The following is a 6,000-nucleotide window of genomic DNA, read 5'->3' on the forward strand; positions in this document are numbered from 1 at the left end:
AGCATGATGAGATGTGCACTTTTGTTAAGGTCAGTTGTTTGAGGACGTTACCCTTTTTTCACTGCATTTAGAGAAAATCTTCCTCTTTCGACATGAATTGCATTGCACACCAGCAGCATTAACTCTTCTCAATGCATGTTCACACTACTCAGCTTAACGGCGGTGGTGCGATGCATGTTGCATCACTGGTTTCAATAAGAACTGGTCATCAGCAGTTGGCTTCAGATAACAGTGAAGAAGAAATGCCAATCTGGCATGCACTCAGATTATTCCCCCGGTGCATTCATGTTATCTCAGGTGCCTTTTTCTCTAAAGAATCTTGGAAATGTTTTTCTTCGTTTTTTAGAAACAGAATCACAATTTTGGCACAGTAGCAGTCTTGGAGTGACAATACTATTTCTGCTTGTAGTTATGCTATCTCAGTAATGTCTTTTTTGCTGAAAACAAACTCTTACACTTTTTAGTGAGACTAATTTTGTTATATTTACTGTTCAGTAACATTTTTGAAAAGAATATTTGTCTAAAGCAGCTACGTGAACTTTTGCTACAGTAAGCTTGGCAGCACCTAGCTTTGGACCAAACTGGTCTCGGAGACCCGTTCTTATTTCACTGCATTCTCTAGACATTATGGATTATTTGGGTATGCTAAGTTTTATCGTAGCGTGAGCTATTCAGCAAATTAGCTACCTCCAAATGAGGAACATGAAATTGTCGTTAGTTTGGAAGCTATTTGTTATAGAGAGATATTGGAATGGGCACATAAAACTGCAGAAACAGTGAAATTTTCATTGAAATCTATCTATATAAAAAAAAGTTCCAAAGAGGGATGTTTCTGTTTAACCTACTGACTGGGCATGGAGCAAGTTTGGTTAATACTCTGTGGAAATTTAAACACTGTGCAAAACCTTGGTTGATACCTGTGTGACTCTCATTATGAAGATTTCACACTTCAGTTATTGGCAGGCCATCTTAAAGAAGAAATGCATCATTGCATTTGCAATATGCCCACTTGCATACCTTGTAAAATGTCCGAAATCTTTGTTGGCGACATTAGCTCACAACGCCCCTCGCCCTGAGACTTTTGGTTGTCAAAACCAAGAGATTCCAAAGTAAAAAATGTCTGAGACAAAAAACTTAAGGTTTCACTTTAGTGGTTGAAGTGAAACATTGCATTTCAGGTGGTTTTCAGAGCACTTTGATTACTGAGTTTATCAAAAGTGCCTGGGAATTGGTGATAATTATGTGAAAGAGGTCTGAATTCATTCCCTGTGAGCTGAAAATGACAAAGAGTTTATGTTTTCATAACAGCTTACCATGAAAATTACCTTCACTATTTATTGATGATATACCTAACACACGGGCATCAGGGTTGATGGACCATTGAGTGGCGGTGGTTGTAACAACTTTCATTTGCAACAAAAGTAAAGAAGGCCCTGAAGAGCTGGCTCCTACTTTGGTCCAATAGTGCAAGTAGTATCCATGTCAAATATGACTAGAAGCACTTGATCAGTATTCACCCTTTGACTACATCTCAATTTATCTTGGCAGCATAGACCTTTATTTTTGAAAAATAAACCCCATAAAATTACCTTCAAGCTTGATAACAAGGCGAGGACAGCTGTAGCTTTTGAGTGTGAGCTGGCTGTGCTGTGCTGTACTGTGCTCCACATGAACATAAAATCATATATGTGCTGTACGTGTGAAGATAATCCAGCTGTGCGGCACATATAGACTTGCCCGCCTTGTCAGAAACATATTTTGAGTTCAGGCGTCTATGTGCTGGTATAATGTGGTGCCAGGAGCACAGCAATTGTATCTCTACTGTGAAAATAAGTGGAACATCTAATATGTTCAACGGCTAGGGTAATCCAGCATTACAGTAAAAGCTCATTAATTTGAACTTCAAGGGACAGGGAAAAACGTTCGAATTTTTGAATGACCCCGCAAAAAACTGTCAAGAACTGCTTGCATCGGGGTAAATTTATTTTGTTAAAGGCAGAAAATGGTTGCGTGATAATAAGACTACAACAGCAGCAGTGAATTATTTTTTATGTTTCCATCAATGCTTTATTGCGTGCATACTGCCTGAAGCTAGGAGGAACTAGGAGAGGGGACAAGGGTGGCCGTGCCCCTCCCCCCCCCCCCCCCCTTCCCCCCAAGATAGCATAATTAAGGAAGGGGGGCGCAAGTTTTGTCCCTATTGTTGTTCCGTGCTACCCAGAAGGCGTGAAGAGGCACTACCATGAACTTCACCCCCCTTCCCCCTCGGTAGAGAGACCTGTGCACGCCTATGAGATCAACTGCTGTTGTTGTTGTGACTGAGAGAAGGATGAAAAGGAAATTACACGGGCCTGCCTACTGGCTCGAGCCAAGCCACCACCGCTGCCACTTGCAGACAGAGGAGAGTTAAAAGATCAGAGGAAAGATAAAAAGGAAAGAAAAGACGCGTGTCGCAGCAACAACTGCGCCCGCCGGTAGCGGACGCTGCTCAAAAAACAGAGAAGCGGCCGGAGCCGCGCTCGCCGAAGCGAGGAAATTTCACCGCACGAGCAGCGAACGGCATGTGACATGCGCGCAGCCTCGGCGCTCTGGGAAATAGAAACCACGCGGTTTGAAGCAAAGGAAACTGCTCAGCGGCGCCGAAACGCCTAGAAAAAAAGGGGGGCAGAGGTGGTGGTGGTGGTGGGGAGAAAACTCCAGCGACGCGCCAATCAGCGTGCGAAACAGTCTGGCACGAAACTTTGAAAAGAGAAACTGAAACTAAGCGGTCGGACTGTCCTCAGCGGTGGGACCGCCGTTCGTTCGTCGTCACGCCTGCCGTCGTGCTCATGTACGAGGTGCGCGGGCGGCTGTGCAGCATGAAACTCAAATTTTGGGTGGGGCTATTTCAAAGATCTCTTGCCGTGGCAGTCATATAGACGGCCTATTCGAATGAACCTGTGCGGAACCAGTAGCATTCGAATTAACGTCGGTCGTTCGTTCGAATTAACGAACGTCCGACGCCATGCAAGCTACATGGGCGTTTGGTCGGGGCCAAGCTTCGGATTATCCGGATTTCCAAACTAACCGGGATGGAATTAACGAGCTTTTACTTAGTAACCTCTTTATTTAATTAGGAATAGAATCCATGGTCGGTACCTTGCACACGTAATGTGTTCGTGAAATAGTTTTGCAGCATCCAGTGAGGCGCAGCCTCTGTATCAAATGTTGCACCTGCTGGCTAACAGCTGATTTGCGGCACTGCACATCATCTGTGTCATGCTCATTCATGCTTCTCATGATCGACCAAAGGCATTATAGATGAAAGTGGGTGCATAAAATTCAAGGACAACGGGCTTTGACACGTGGTACCAGACGAATTTTACAAACTTATATATGTTGCCAAGAGAGCATAAATGTTTATGAAGTTTTTCCCTTCAGATTGGATCCACATCACATTTTCATCTTTCATCGTTGGGGCCAACCTCATTACTGGCCCCGCTTGCATCATAATTTAGTCAATAGCACCCACCTTCTCCTGCAACTTTTGTAGCGAAAGCTACACTAGGCTAGCAGAAGCGCATTTCGCGGTGCCTGCCAAAGGCCACTACTGCGCATGCGCCCTTACCAAGGCAACCGGTACAATGGCGCCGCACTACTCATGCGCAGAGTCGCGCCTTGCAGCCAGAAGCGATGCGCTCGCTGACGCGCACCATGGCATGAGAGCGGTCGAGCTCGTCACGGCAGCAGTACAGGCTGCGTGAAATTGAGTCTTCCGATCCAGAAGCCGTCGCATAGTACAAGGCCAGCAGACAGCGTGAAAACTAGGCGAGAAAGGCTAAGCGGGCGGCCGAAAGGCCCGAAGAACGAGAGGAACATCTCACGAAGAGACGCCGCCAAGCTGCTGAACGGCAGCGACGGCGTCTCGCTACCGAAAATTCTGTAGACGAAACTGCTTTCGCTACGTATACATCCTGGCCTAGCTGAGCTAAGCCACGGCTGATTTTTTATGCACTGAGAAGATGAAATGCCTGATTAGTATAACTATGTACCATTTGCAGGCTCCAAACAAGCTTCTCTCCACAGTGAAAATTTCTTCTCCACTGTGGGACAGCCCATTTCTGAGAAGCAAATTAGGTGCAGCATTTACATCTTCAAGTGCCAGGCACATGCACGTGTGTGTAGGATCGGTGTACCATGTAGTGGCTTGGAAGCCTGCACTTTTTCTTGGGTACACTGCCGAGCTACTTCAAGTATTCGAAGCACAACAGGTGTGTGCAGGTGCATGCCTTGCACAAGAAATGTGAGCACTGCATACTTTCACATTCAAGACAGTGCATGCATCCATACTGAATTGGTTTCACTGTTTCAATGTGCTCATGACAATTATTCGAGCATTGTGTGTTGTGAACTGTAGGTGACATGGTAACAGTCAACTATTGAAGGTTGAAGTGGTCCAGTGAAATGGGCCACAGGACAGGTGAAGAAAAGTGGCGAGCGAGACGGAGCATGTTGCATGCAGTAGGACCCAGAGTTGCTGCGGACTCCGAGAGAAAGCTCAGAACACCACGGTGGTAGCTACCATGCAGTTTGAACTCTAAACTGCCCACTGAGGCACCTTAATTCATAGTGAACTCTGTGTACCCAGTCTTAGTTTACACTGGGCATCATTGCCCAGTTCAGTGCATGCTTTTTAATGCTTGATTAGTTCTGTATTTTAAGAGCACCAAGTTCAGTTTAATAGGCCTTGTTTGCTTTGGGTGGAATACAGCACCTGTTTTGTATCTAATGGATGTGCTCATTCTCTTTTGAAACTTATGTTGCCTCAATGTTCTTTTGAATTATTTGACCTGCATCTCCACACCTGTACAGATTGACAAACTTGGAGGTTTTGCAAAGGGCTTTAAAAACACCTTTGGCAGTCTTTCTAATAAAATAATAGTCCTCCTTCAGCATGTCATCAGCTATAAAAACGCTTAAAGTAGCCATTAGCAAAAGCTGCCCTTTGGGATGCTGGGGGTTTCCAGCATATGCGAGATCTTGAGAAATTGCATCACTCCAATTTACATACTTTTGCACTTCTCACATAAATGAGTCTGCCCTTTAGTTATTTATCAGCATGTGGTAAAAGCACACGTGCAGTTGTGCTCTAGCCCTACCACCCACGAGTCGACAACCATCGTGAGCTGCCGATTGTTTCTACCTGGCAACTCGTGTTTGCAGACAGAAAAAGATGTGTTGCACTATAACTCGAAGTGCCCCGGAGTGGTTTGTGACTAGGATGCACTTGTGGTGCAATGCACTGGTGATGCAATGTAATGGTGATCCAATGCACTGCTGGTGCAATGTACTGGTGATCCAATGCACTGCTGGTGCAACGTACTGGTGATGCAATGCACTGATGATCCAATGCACTGCTGGTGCAATGTACTGGTGGTGCGATGCTCTGGTGATGCAATGCACTGCTGGTGCAATGTACTGGTGGTGCGATGCACTAGTGATCCAATGCACTGCTGGTGCAATGTACTGGTGGTGCGATGCACTGGTGATCCAATGCACTGCTGGTGCAATGTACTGGTGGTGCAACGTACTGGTGGTGCGATGTACTGGTGGTGCGATGCACTGGTGATCCAATGCACTGCTGGTGCAATGTACTGGTGGTGCGATGCACTGGTGATGCAATGTACTGGTGATGCAATGCACTGCTGGTACAATGCACTGGTGATGCAATGCACTGCTGGTGCAATGTACTGGTGATGCAATGCACTGGTGATGGACATGCACCTTGTCAAGCAGCCCTCAAGGGGCGCCAGATCATTGCCATATCATATTTCTATTTTCGTGGAGGGCTGAAGCCCTTTCAGCACCTCTGCCCCCGGCTGCATCTGTTTAGGATGTTTAATGCAAAGCGCAAGCTGTGGAACATTACCTGAACTCTCTACAAGGCAATGCACACTCAGCTTTTGCTTCGTAGTGCAAGTCATGCAGCGAGCCCGCAACACTATCACAATGGAGCAAGAA

The sequence above is a fragment of the Amblyomma mixtum genome, chromosome 5 (assembly GCF_055824585.1).
Source record: "Amblyomma mixtum isolate Tamu chromosome 5, ASM5582458v1, whole genome shotgun sequence".
Classification (NCBI taxonomy): domain Eukaryota; kingdom Metazoa; phylum Arthropoda; class Arachnida; order Ixodida; family Ixodidae; genus Amblyomma; species Amblyomma mixtum.